At 45.3% G+C, this 14,365-nt stretch overlaps 1 protein-coding gene across 3 annotated transcripts in view; it reads right to left on the bottom strand.

The window, feature by feature from the left end:
• Window positions 1–14,365, bottom strand: part of rps24 (ribosomal protein S24) — an 86,181-nt gene that overhangs the window by 19,129 nt on the left and 52,687 nt on the right. The window contains exon 6 of one of the 3 annotated variants that reach the window (XM_078199524.1): window positions 4,507–5,098. The exons of 1 other annotated variant lie outside the window; for it this stretch is intronic. The gene's annotated coding sequence lies outside the window, so the exon portion shown is untranslated. Of the gene's footprint in view, window positions 1–4,506; window positions 5,099–12,372; window positions 13,712–14,365 lie in introns of those variants that run through there. One more of the 3 variants, XM_078199525.1, reaches the window with a different exon arrangement.

Raw genomic sequence — 14,365 nt, forward strand, 5'->3', positions numbered from 1 at the left:
CTGGAACGAGCTGCCAGAGGCAGTAGTAGAGGCGGGTACAATTTTGTCTTTTAAAAAGCATTTAGACAGTTATATGGGTACGATGGATATAGAGGGATATGGGCCAAATGCGGGCAATTGGGATTAGCTTAGTGGTTTAAAAAAAAGGGCGGAATGGATAAGTTGGGCCCAAGGGCCTGTTTCCATGCTGTAAATCTCTACGACTCTATGACTCTATCTCAATACCATCCATGACACAGAACAAACAGCAATCACACAATTACTACTAAAGGCTGTGATAAGGTTAACTAGAGGGCACATGTTTAAGGAGGGAAATACAAAAGGGTCCAGAGGGGCAATTTTTTCACACAGAGGGTGGTGAGTGTCTGGAACAAGTTGCCAGAGGCAGTAGTAGAGGCGGGTATAATTTTGTCTTTTAAAAAGCATTTAGACAGTTATATGGGCAGGATGGGTATAGACGGGAATGGGTCAAACATGGGCAATTGGGACTAGCTTAGTGGTTTAAAAAAAAGGGCGGCATGGATAAGTTGGGCCGAAGGGCCTGTTTCCATGCTGTAAACCTCTATGACTCTATCTCAATACCATCCATGACACAGAACAAACAACAATCACACAATTACTACTAAAGGTTGTAATAAGGTTAACTGTTGTTAACTGGATAATAAGCGTCTTTTTCCCTCTCTTAACAGTGATTAACCCGCGATGTTATGCCTGTAGAACACGTTCTGCAAGGATTGTGCTTGTAAAACAACCCTGGAAGAGCAAGATAATGCTTACAAGAATATTAGGGAACGTGTAGGGAGGCCTCATCACGACAAAGGTTGGTATCAGGCCTATAATCAATAATCAAATGCGGTTTACAATGGGAGGCTTGCTCATTATATCCTCCCTCCAGACTCACTTCAAGTCATACAATGCACTAAATCCTAATGCAGGAGGACAGGCTGTTTGAGTGTTGTGAAAGACTTAATGACTGCGGGTTACATCCTGCTGCCAGTCAACAAGCGCAACATGAAGAATATCGGTCTATTCTTCCAGCACTTGGAGCTCACCTAGCACGTTACCCCCAGAGTCATAATTGAACTTGATTCCGCTGTCCACTATTTTATTGACAGACACCTCGCTCGAATGACGGGGAGGGTAATTATTTCCTGGCAGGTTTTGCAGCGTCGTTGCCGCCCGGTGGGATTTCTCTCCTTCTTTTCGTTAGCATAAATCACAAAACCGAATATTTAATCGGTGGGACGCGTGGCTTAAAGGGACTGCAGCGGTTCGCGAAGGCAGCTCGCCACCACCTTCCCAAGGGACGGGCTGCGAATAGCCCACATCCCGTGATAGAGTAAATAAGCCTCGGCTGACTAAAGTGTGAAATAACCCTGCGCAACACATGTGGCACGGTTGTTTTAAACTGAGCTGCTTCCCTCAGCCAATTCAAATGGGTGTGCAATGTGGTAAGCCTGATCTCTGCAGCCATTTAATCTGGATCAGGGAACAGGGCGGAAGATGCAGGCTGCATAACAAAACGTGGCTCCACATCAGTTTGGCAGAGTGGCTGCTTTTGTTGTGTCCACTGCAGGCTCTCTCATTCTCTCTGTCTCTCCCCCCCACCCTCCACCCCCCCCCCCCCCCCCCCCCCCACTGTTCCCTGCAAACCACCGCCAGCGCAATACGCCTGTGTAACTGCAACATTCATTAGTTTCCAATCTGTGCAGCAGCCAGCCAATGTGGCCAGAACCGACTGTCAAAATAACAAGCAGAGTATTCAGCGAGGGAAGGAAGAATTCTGAAATCCAATATGACTTTAGGCTTTAAACAGGCCTCAGATGTTTTACTCCCCTAACACACAACACCTAGGACGCCATATGCTACAGTGCGCTCATTTAATTTCCTTTCCTTAAATCTTATTTTCTTAATTAAAAGGGTTGACTGGTATTCTGGCTGAAGCCTTGGTCTGCTCAAGGGCAGGAATTAAAAGTGCATTCTGCAAGTGAAACAGTACTGGGGGTAACTTGCTGATTTCATTATACAGGGAGTACAAATGCTGCCTGCGCTGGCAATAATTCTCCAGTAACTCTTCCTGCCCAGAGGGACTCATTATTGCACTTATACTAAAAACAAGCAAGAAAATGTTTCTCCCAACCCTTTCAGTCCCAAGCTCGCCACAAACCTGTCTCGGATATAGTGTAGATTAATACCTCACTGGGTAAATTAATGGCTAATTTTGAATAATTGGGACCTGTCTATTCATAAGCTTTGTCTGTTCTTCCACACAGAATATGTAAAACTGCATCGGAAGCAATGTCACAACTGTTACAATGTCAATATGCTCCTGGCGACAGGAATTGCCGGGTGTAATGTTATAAAGTAGGTTGTCTCACCTCCAGGACTGGGGGCAGAATTCAATCAAAACCAATTAGTCTGTTAACTTTCAACTGGTTAAAAGAATGTGCCAGTGTTGGGGAGAGTTTTAGATGGGCAAAGCCTCCACTGAAATTCCAGTCGTCACTTGTCCACTTTATGATAGTTTACACACGTCTTCTTGTCTGATGTTTCTCCAACAGTAAGTGAAACTTTCTCTACACTCTAGCTATGACTGCAACGTTATATTCTGCACCCTCTCCTTTCCTTCTCCTCTCCGAATAGTGTGCTTTGTCTGTATAACACGCAAGAAACAATACAAAGAACAGTACAGCACAGGAAACAGGCCCTTCGGCCCTCCAAGCCTGTGCCGCTCCTTGGTCCAACTAGACCAATCGTTTGTAACCCTCCATTCTCAGGCTGCTCATGTGACTATCCAGGTAAGTCTTAAACGATGCCAGCGTGCCTGCCTCCACCACCCTACTTGGCAGCGCATTCCAGGCCCTCACCACCTCTAATATCTGAGTTATACTTCGCCCCTCTCACCTTGAGCCCGTGACCCCTCGTGATCGTCACTTCTGATCTTGGAAAAAGCTTCCCACCATTCTCCCTATCTATCCCCATCATAATCTTGTACACCTCTATTAGATCTCCCCTCATTCTCCGTCTTTCCAGGGAGAACAACCCCAGTTTACCCAATCTCTCCCCATAGCTAAGACCCTCCATACCAGGCAGCATCCTGGTAAACCTTCTCTGCACTCTCTCTAACGCCTCCACGTCCTTCTGGTAGTGCGGCGACCAGAACTGGACGCAGTACTCCAAATGTGGCCTAACCAGCGTTCTATACAGCTGCATCATCAGACTTCAGCTTTTATACTCTATACCCCGTCCTATAAAGGCAAGCATACCAATACTTTTCACTGTATCCCAATACATGTGATTGATGTATGAGGAGAGATTGACTAGGTTAGGATTGTGTTCACTGGACTTCAGGCAAACGAGGGAGGGATCTCATAGAGACTTATAAAATTCTAACACGACTAGACAGGGCAGATGCAGGGAGGATGTTCCCGATGGTGGGGGAGTCCAGAACCAGGGGTCACAGTCTGAGGATTCGGGGTAGACCATTTAGGACGGAGGTGAGGAGACATTTCTTCACCCAAAGAGTGGTGAGCCTGTGGAATTCATTACCACAGGAAGTAGTTGATGCCAAAACATTGAATGTATTAAAGAGGCGGCTGGATATAGCACTTGGGGCGAATGGGATCAAAGGTTATGGGGAGAAAGCAGGATTAGGCTATTGAGTTGGACGATCAGCCATGATCGTGATGAATGGCGGAGCAGGCTCGAAGGGCCGAATGGCCTCCTCCTGCTCCTATCTTCTATGTTTCTATATTCCTCAATGAAATGAAATCAAATCTAAAGTTGGACACCATATTCAGATCTTTGCAAACATGGGCTAGTTGAATATAGTCAGTACTTTGCCTCTTGTGAACATCCAAAATATCCTTTTTTCAGCAATACTACCTTCCTGTGATGACATCTAGTTTCTCTTAATTGAATCCAAAGTCCGGCCTAAACCCCCCAGTTTTGGCAAGCTCTTTACAATCAAGAGTGTAAAGGCAAACTTGTGAGAGTTTTTTTCTGAATTTGGTTTCCAAATGTCTACATTGATGCACTGCTGTTTAAGTTTACTTTCTTTATTCAATTATGTAAGTGAGATGGCTCTGTTAGACCCTCTCTGCCACACCCCGACACTGCAGCATCTCTTCTTGAGGCTGAATATCCTAGTTTACCTCAAAATCTCCCTCAGAATGACCATCAGCAGTTCACAAATCAGAATCTATTGCACTATCTTTGTCTCAGTGAGGTCTTGGTGTCTCAGTGATACATCTACGGCTCTCCACGTTTACAAATGGGGCTCGTTCTCCTGTAGAAGTTCCCCGCTCTTTCCCAGGTCCAGATGTAGACACATTAACTGAATGGGGAAAACGACCAATGCTCATTGGAAGGAAATAATCAGAGTCCGATTCCCAGTCAGTATTTTCTCTCGTTCTGTAACACCATGTCGTTTCGATGAAGCGTCTAGTCTTTTTCTGGGACCTACAATAGGGGTGGATCCAGGATGGAGAAAATTGATTTTATTTTATTTGATTTGACTTAATTTATTATTGTCACATGTATTAGCATACAGTGAATAGTATTGTTTCTTGCTCGCTATACAGACAAAGCATACCGTTCATAGAGAAGGAAAGGAGAGAGTGCGGAATATAGTGTTACAGTCATAGCTAGGGTGTAGAGAAAGATCAGTATTAATATAAGGTAGGTCCATTCAAAGGTCCAATGGCAGCAGGGAAGAAGCTGTTCTTGAGTTGGTTGGTACGTGACCTCAGACTTTTGTATCTTTTTCCCAATGAAAGAGTGGCGGGAGAGAGAATGTCTGGGGTGCGGGGGGTCCTTAATTATGCTGGCTGCTTTTCCGAGGCAGCAGAAGGTGTAGACAGAGTCAATGGATGGGAGGCTGGCTTGTGTGATGGATTGGGCTACATTCACGACCTTTTGTCATTTCTTGCGGTCTTGGGCAGAGCAGGAGCCATACCAAGCTGTGATACATCCAGAAAGAATGCTTTCTATGGTGCATCTGTAAAGGTTGGTGAGAAAGTTGGTAGTTGACATTGATTCACCTAGGTTACTAGATCATAAGCCGCAAACAATACACTGGAACAGAGAGGATGTGTCACTGGAAAGAAAGGACATATGTTTAAAGCAAACATAAAAAAGATGGGTTATAACAATGTCTTGTACTAAGGCTAATATCTGATCAATGTGGGTAGGTCATAAAAAATGACCTTCAGACAATTGTGTCAACAGCAGCAATGCACAATGTCAGTATTGTGTGCAACACAGCACCTGACTCAAAATGAAAGCCCTTAAGAACAAATCATGGAAGAACTTCTGAAGTCAAGTCAAAGCCATTCAGCCCATCAAACCTACACTGACAACAATCCCACCCAAGCCCTATCTCTGTAACCCCTCATATCTAGCATGGCCAAGCAAGCTAACCTTTGGACTGTGGGAGGAAACCCACGCACATAGAGTTGGTCAAGACCGGAATTGAACCCGAGTCCCTGGTGCAGTGAGGCAGCAGTGCTAGCCCAATTGAGCAGGTTGTAGGGGATTTCTGAAGGTGACGTTTCCACAACTGTCATTGTGCTGCAGAGGAACTTGAAGTCAAGGGTCTGGATTTCCTTCGGCTCTGAGCAAAATCAGGAAACGCCGGAGGAAAATCAAAACAAATCTGGTTTGTTAGAATGTAACCGGTGACAACTTTGTATTGGATGTAATGTGACCAATGATAACACGTTGTAAGGGTCAGCTGACCCAGTAAGCCAATTACAGAATGATGTGATGGTCAGCTGACTCACTATAAATAAGAACCTGTTGGGAATTGCAGGGAACTTGGATTGGCCCAGGGCGAGGCCCCAAGTTTGGAGTAATGAAGTTTCTTTATTAAACCCTTTCTTCGATTTATAAGTTGGATAAGTGTTATTATATTTTTATTGTCTGCATTTGAAGAGTTCCTTCCGAAGAAACAGTGGCGAGGACAAATGCCATATTGGCAACCTGACCCCGATTTTCTTCTGCTCGTCCTGCAGCAATGAACCATTCCCACCTCAGGTAAATGTACACGGAGAGGTGGGACTCAATGACCTGCCCATTTGCAATGGCTTCCGCCATTGAGATTGGCAATCCCAGCAATTGGAGTTAGGTGACAGAAGGTTCACTTTTGCTCCGCTCTGAGTGACGCCTCTCCCTCTCTACTGGTCCTAACAACGTACCTTTTCAGGCTTGGCTTCTTCAAGTGGCCTCCCTACTGATGCTGCAGGGAGGTTCCGCAACGACGCCAACCACATTCTCCTTCCCTCCAGTAGAGGAAGGTTGCCCTGCTTGAGTGGTGAGCCCCAAATCATATCACTGTCCACCAGCTGCCCGACTGTTTTCCAGAGGAGAAACCAATCTGGTAGATTTGCTGTTATACATGGATAAGTTGGACCCCCGGAGTTGCTCGTGACCCCTCAGCGCATGAATGAACCTTCCAGGAGCGTGAAATCAAATTCCACTGCAGAGTCTTGAACACAAAACTCCAGCTTGACACTCCAGTACTGAGGGAGTGTTGCCCTGTCAAAGATGCCACCTTTCAGGTGAAACATTAAACCGAGGGTTCGGTCTGTCCCTTAGGCTGTAGAATCCCTACAGTACAGAAGGAGGCCATTCGGCCCATCGAGTCTGTACCAACCACAATCCCACCCAGGCCCTATTCCCGTAACCCCACACCCTGCTAATCCCCCTGACACGAGGGTCAATTTAGCATGGCCAATCAACCTAACCCACACATCAGCTTTGACAAAGGGTCATCTGGACTCGAAACGTCAGCTCTTTTCTCTCCTTACAGATGCTGCCAGACCTGCTGAGATTTTCCAGCATTTTCTTTTTTGGCTAACCCGCACAAGTTTGGACTGTGGGAGGAAATCGGAGCACCCGGAGGAAACCCACGCAGGCACGAGTAGAATGTGCAGACTCCACACAGGCAGTGACCCGAGGCCAGGAATCGAACCCAGGGTCCCTTGGCTGTGAGGCAGCAGTGATAACCACTATGCCACCGTGCGCACCCAATAAGATACCCAGTATAAAATTACATACACAGGGAGTTGTGTATGGTCCCGGGTCCCAGGTGGCCTGGCCAATATTTATCCCTCAATCAACATCATGAAAACAGATTATTCGGTCATTATCTCACTTGTGCGTGCAAATTGCCGCATTTGCTGCCACACTGATAACACTTCAGATGTTAACCTTGAAGATCAGATCACGTCCCCATTATAGAACCTGCTAAATTTTCACTCCAGTCACTTCAAATGGAACATAAATGATCCCTCCACCATCCAGTGAAATTATCCTGAAGGTACTTAACATAAAGGCCATAAAACTCATGTGAATTCAGCAAACCTAGGAACTTCACTCAAATTCAAAAATGTTCATCTCTCACACTGAACATCACCGATTACAACTCAAATATCTCTTCCCCATAGAAAATATCAAGATTCGTGGTTGATTAATAATGATTGTCAGTCACATGCCAATGGGACGGTACAGTGGTTAGCACTGCTGTCTCACAACACTAGGGACCCGGGTTCGAATCCCGGCCTCAGGTCACTGCCTGTGTGGAGTTTGCATGTTCTCCCCGTGCCTGCGTGGGTTTCCTCCGGGTGCTCCGGTTTCCCACCACAATCCAAAGACGTGTAGGTTAGATGCATTGATTTGATTTGATTTATTATTGTCACATGTATTAGCATGCAGTGAAAAGTATTGTTTCTTGCACGTTATTTTTTTTTTTAGAAACCCTACAGTGCAGAAGGAGGCCATTCGGCCCATCGAGTCTGCACCGACCACAATCCCACCCAGGCCCTACCCCCACATATTTACCCGCTAATCCCTCTAACCTACGCATCTCAGGACTCTATGGGACATTTTTTAACCTGGCCAATCAACCTAACCCGCACATCTTTGGACTGTGGGAGGAAACCGGAGTTATACTGACAAAGCATACCGTTCATAGAGAAGGAAAGGAGAGAGTGCAGAATGTAGTGTTACAGTCATAGCTAGAGTGCAGAGAAAGATCAACTTAATGTGAGGTAGGTCCGTTCAAAGTCTGACGGCAGCAGGGAAGAAGCTGCTCTTGAGTCAGTTGGTACGTGACCTCAGACTTTTGTATCTTATTCCCGACGGAAGAAGGTGGAAGAGAGAATGTCCGGGGTGCGTGGGGTCCTTAATAATGCTGGCTGCTTATCTTATGTTGCTATGTTGGGCGGACTAAATTTTCCCTCAGTGTAGCCCAACAGGCGACTGGGGGATTTTCACAGTAACTTCATTGCAGTGTGAATGTAAGCCTAACTGTGACACTAATAAACTTTTAACTGTACTTTAGTGTGGAGAACACAGGTTATAACAGTATGAGTCAAAAATACTGGGAAAAATGTTCCAAAGGCCTGTGGGCTCAGGAATGTCACAGTGTAATCTAAATGCCCATGAAATCCATTTATCACTTTCTCAGCTCTGCCCGAAGCTTTTAGAGCTTTGAATTATAGATTTCAGGTTTGGAAATAAATTACTAATGGTAAAATGGTATGATCTCCACGTTTAATATACAGTCTGAGTGCGTATTCATATTTCATACATTCAGAAAGTAATCAGCCAATTATGTTCAACATTAGGCATGGAAATTGCAGAAATTCACATGCTGACCACAGATGTTATATCTCGGAAAAAAAAGACATAACTTGCATTTATATAGCGCCTTGCACAACCCCTACAATGCTGGACAGCTAATTTAATACCAAAGATAGGAAGCATTGCTGCCACTCTGTGTGCAGCAGAGACAATGATCAGATACTCTGATTTTCGTGATGATATTCGAGGGATATCAGAATACCAGGGATAACTGGGGCGGCAGGGTGGCCCAGTGGTTAGCACTGCTGCCTCACAGCACCATGGTCGAGGGTTCCATTCCGGTCTCGGGTGACTGTGTGGAGTTTGTACGTTGTCTGCGTGGGTTTCCTCCGGGTGCCCCGGTTTCCTCCCACAGTCCAAAGATGTGCGGGTTAGGTTGATTGGCCGTGGTAAATTGCTCCTTAGTATCAGGGGGATTAGCAGGGTTACGGGGATAGGGCCGAGGTGGGATTGTTGTCAGTGCAGGCTCGATGGGCCGAACGGCCTGTTTCTACACTGGAGGAAATCTATGATTCTATCTATGAACTCTCCTGCTCTTCTTTGTAATAGGGCCAGGCAAACTTTTATATCCAAATGAGGTGGTGCTGGAGCAAGGTGACTTCTTGCAAGCTGACCCCAGCCTACCCTCCAATTCAATCTCTTACTCTTGTTCTATGCTCTTTAAACTGTACTCTAACTCTTTTAAACTAACACTATATTCTACACCCTCTCCTTTCCTTCCCCCCCATGTACTCTATGCTTTGTCTGTATAGTGCGCAAGAAACAATACTTCTCACTGTATCCCAATTTCTACAGATGCACCATAGAAAGCATTCTTTCAGGTTGTATCACAGCTTGGTATGGCTCCTGCTCTGCCCAAGACCGCAAGGAACTACAAAGGGTCATGAACGAAGCCCAGTCCATCACGCAAACCAGCCTCTCGGCCATTGACACTGTCAACACTTCCCGCTGCCACAGAAAAGCAGCCAGCATAATCAAGGACCCCACGTTCCCCGGGCAATCTCTCTTCCACTTTCTACCATCGGGACAAAGATACAGAAGTCTGAGGACACGTACCAACCAAAAACATACACAGAGGGGGCCCGGGGGGCCTGGCCAATATTTATCCCTCAATCAACATCATGAAAACAGGCTATTCGGTCATTATCTCACTTGTGTGTGCAAACAGCTTGTTCCCTGCTGCCATCAGATTGAATGGACCTACCTCACATTAAGTTGATCTTTCTCTGCACCCTAGCTATGACTGTAACACTACATTCTGCACCCTCTCCTTTCCTTCTTTATGAACGGTATGTTTTGTCTGTTCAGTGCATAAGAAACAATACTTTACACTGTATACAAATACATGTGACAATAATAAATCAAAGATGGCAGATGTGGCCTTGTTTTAACATCAGTCTGACAGGGCCTCCGACAGTCCATAATGCACCTGGATTGTTAGCCCAGACTGTGAGCCCATGTCTCTGGAGTGGGACTTGAACCCAGCACCCTCATGATTTGAGACAAGGGTGCTCCACCCAAACCACAGCTGATGCCCCTACTAATCAACAGTGCTTTGAAACCATTTATGTGTCACTATTTGTACCTGTGGCCAAACAGGGATAACACTGACCAATTCTATGCCCAATTGCAAAAGACTAACATTTCAATTTAACATGTATTTTCCTACTCTGTTGGCCCTTAGTGTCCTGAGATGTGTAGGTTAGAGGGATTAACGGGTAAAATATGTAGGGATATGGGGGTAGGGCCTGGGTAGGATTGTGGTCGGTGCAGACTCGATGGGCCGAATGGCCTCTTTCTGCACTGTAGGGTTTCTATGATTCTATGAAGGAGCATTGCAGAGAGGGCAGCATTTTCCAGAAGGCCTAACTATGTAAGGAAACTATCTGAATAAAGAATTATAAAGCAGCAAGTTGCAATGTAATTCTTTTTGATTGTGCCCCATAAGTCTTTGTCTTTTAGGTAGCCACTGAGATTGCCTGGGGAGTGTAAGAAGTTGAAATTATGGAAGCGGCTCGACTTAACTTAGGTTGCTCCAATATAGCAGCCCGGGAGAATGCCAGTAACCTTTCCAGTTTAAAAAAAAGCAAGACAAGTTGTGTTGTGGGGAGCAGGAAGTTACAAAGGGAAGCTGTAGACAGATTGAGCGAGTGAGCGAGTCAATGGAAGATGGCGCTCAACTTGAAGAGTGTCAGCTCATCCACTCGGGATTCAGAGGGGAAAGATCTGAATATTTTCCAGATGGTCAGAGCTGCGGCGTGGAAGGAACAAAGGGATTTGGGATGTCCACAACTGTTAAAAGCAGGTATTAAAGGGATGGCTGGAACGCTGGTTTTTATCTCATCAGGGTTTGGATAGAAAAGTGAGGAAGTGATGTTTTAGTTGTGGAGAGAATTTGTCTGCTCCTATTTATTCATTCATGGGACATGGGCGTCGCTGGCTGGTCAGCATTTATTGCCCATCCCGAGTTACCCCAGGGCAGTTGAGAGTCAGCCACATTTCTGTGGGTCCCTAAAGGACATTAATGAATGGTTTCACAGTCATCGGTAGATTCTTAATTCCAGATTTTTTTTTTATTGAACACAAATTCTACCATCTGCCGTGGTGGGATTCGAACTAAGGTCTGCAGAGCATTAGCTGAGTTTCTGGATTAATAATCTAGCGACAATACCACTCGGCCATCACCTCCCCATGAGCTTGAGTTATGTTGCAAGCTGTACAGAACTTTAGTAAAGCCGCATTTGGAATATTGCGTAAAGTTCTGGTCACCACACTACCAGATGGATGTGGAGGCTTTGGAGAGGGTACAGAAAAGGTCTACCAGGATATTGCTTGGTTTGGAGGATATTAACTATGAGGAGAGATTGGACAAACTTGGTTTGTTTTCACTTGAACGACAGAGGCTGAGGGGTGACTTGATAGGATATAATGGATAGTCGGAGTTTTTTTCCCCAGGGTGGAAATGTCAAGTACTCGGGGACATAGGTAAAAGGGAGAAAGTTTAAAGGCGATGTGAGAGGAAAGGTTTTATGCACAGAGGGTGTTAAGTGCCTGGAATGTGCTGCCAGAGGAGGTGGTAGAAGCGGATAAAATAACGTTTAAGAGGCATCTTGACAGATACATGCAGAGGTAGGGAATCAAGGAATACGGACCGCGTAGAGGCAAAAGGTCTTTAGTTTAGAGAGGCATCATGTGTCGCTGCAAGTTTGATGGGCCGAAGGGCCTGTCCCTGTGCTGTACTGTTCTCAGTTCTTAGAGAGGGTCTTATAGAGGGTCTCCAGTGCTTTCTGTTTCATGAGTAACAGGAAGCGAAGCTGATTGCCAGGAATGGCCGGTGTGAAGGAGCCATCCATGTCTTTGTCACAAGTCAAATAAAAGAGATTAAGCTGACAGGCCATGTATTATTCCTCTTTCATTTCAAAAGGGACACATGCTCCAGTATGAATTACAAAGAGAGATACGAGTCTGGATGGCTCGCGAGCCATTATCTGCGTCACTGACTCAGATGCACCAAAACAGACTTCCCCGATGGACCCGTAGGTTTCTGCAGTAATAGCTGGACCATGAAGATAGAAAACTGGATCTTGGATCAAAGCCAATCTGGCTTGTCTTAGAACGACATGAACAATACAACAGCCAGTCTCAACAGCCCTGAGTGAGTGAGGAGTGAATCAAACAAAGGAGTCTAGGACGAGAGCACTGTAATAAATCTGCGGAGGCAGAGGTCTGTTCACCAAAATCCCTTTATTTACAAACTCTAACAGCAGTACACAGAGTGCTAGCAGTTAGCAGTCTACCTCCGGGGGTGTCAGAGGAACTTGCACTGTCGGTTAAGCCCAAGGCAAAGACTCCCTCATAACTTGGATTCTTAATCAGGGAGTTCATATTCCAATAGGCCAACCTCAATGGCCTGACTGAAGTCATTACAGGCACCTAGCTTAAAGGTTAGAGTCAGACCTTACAGGAATAAAGTGGGGAAAGATCTTGACATGCAAAGAGTAGAGGAAATTTGAAACTTTCTTCCGCAAATGATGCCATGTTAGCTCCTCATTCTAAATCCGAGATTGATAGATTTTTATTATCCAAAGCTGCAGTAAGAAGTCTCACAACACCAGGTTAAAGTCCAGCAGGTTTATTTGGTAGCACGAGCTTTTGGAGCGCTGCCCCTTCATCAGGTGAGTGGGAGTTGGGTTCACAAACAGGGCATAGATATATGCACAGTAAGGAGTCTAACAACACCAGGTTAAAGTCCAACAGGTTTATTTGGTAGCAAACGCCACTAGCTTTTGGAGCGCTGCTCCTTCGTCAGGTGAGTGGGAGATCTGCTTATAAACAGCAAACAGGGCATATAAAGACACAAACTCAATTTACAGAATAATGAATAATGATTGGAATGCCAGTCTTTACAGCTAATCAAGTCTTAAAGGTACAGATAATGTGAGTGGAGAGAGCATTAGCACAGGTTAAAGAGATGTGTATTGTCTCCAGACAGGACAGCCAGTGAGACTTTGCAAGTCCAGGCAAGTTGTGGTGGTTACAGATAGTGTGACATGAACCCAAGATCCCGGTTTAGGCCGTCCTCATTTGTGCGGAACCTGGCTATCAGTCTCTGCTCAGCGACTCTGCGCTGTCGTGTGTTGTGAAGGCCACCTTGGAGAACGCTTACCCGAAGATCAGAGTCCGAATGCCGGTGACCGTCATATGTTCCCAGTCCTAGGTGCCTGCTGAAAAGTGTTTGCATGTGTGTGTGTGGTCGGAGGGAGGATGTGTGACGATCAAGTTAGGCCATTCGCTGTCAATGTTCATTCACAAATAATGGGCACTTCTGCAAAACCGGATGAAGCAGACGCAGGGAATAACATAGTAAGGGGCTAATAACTTGGAAAAAACAAGGAGAGGGGGTGAAAGGACTGGTGACTACTTGGGACGATATTGCCATTCCTTCACTGAGAAAGGATGAGAATCTTCGATCTGTTTGGCAGTCTTCTGTCTCAATTACCTTCATCAGCACACGGATTTAGTGAAAGCCTTTTCATTTTCTCCCTTTCTTTTGGATTCTCTTTTACTGTGGGGGACAAAGGAACAGGAGTAGGCCATTCTGCCCTTCAAGTGTATTCAGTTTAATCACAGCTAACCTGCTCCACCCATCTGCCTTAGAATGGCTCAGAATGGCTGCTGTCACATCACATCAAAGTAAGCTGATGACAAACTTCATAAAGAAACACATTCAAAGGGGCCCAGAGGTAGGCAATGTTTTGACAACAGAGCAAGCAAACCAGAGTGATATTTTCTGAAAAACAAGCGCTCTTTCGAACAGATGTTTATTATGTGGGTGTGACCAGCAACCCGGCTGCTTACAAGATTGATATTTCATCTATAAAAATCGATAAAGAGTAATAGTCAACCAAGAGTAATTGACAGGCCTGTAATCGTATCCAAGAGTTCAGATGGCATTCAGAAACTGCACGAGTGACAGGCCAGAGGTTTGTGAATGTCAACAATGTTATTGTCTGATACAGACTGGATTATAGATTTGGAATAATATCTTAGTTGCGTTTTTCCTGATGATCTCAACTATATATGTTAACACTACAGATCCTGGCCAGATTGAAAATGATTAGGTATTTACCCCATCAATCATTCCTGCAAAACGCACTGCTGTAAGTGGCTGGGAACAGTTTTAGGCTCAAAATTTATAGATATCATAGAATTCTTCAGT

The sequence above is a fragment of the Mustelus asterias genome, chromosome 28 (assembly GCF_964213995.1).
Source record: "Mustelus asterias chromosome 28, sMusAst1.hap1.1, whole genome shotgun sequence".
In the NCBI taxonomy this organism is placed as follows: Eukaryota; Metazoa; Chordata; class Chondrichthyes; order Carcharhiniformes; family Triakidae; genus Mustelus; species Mustelus asterias.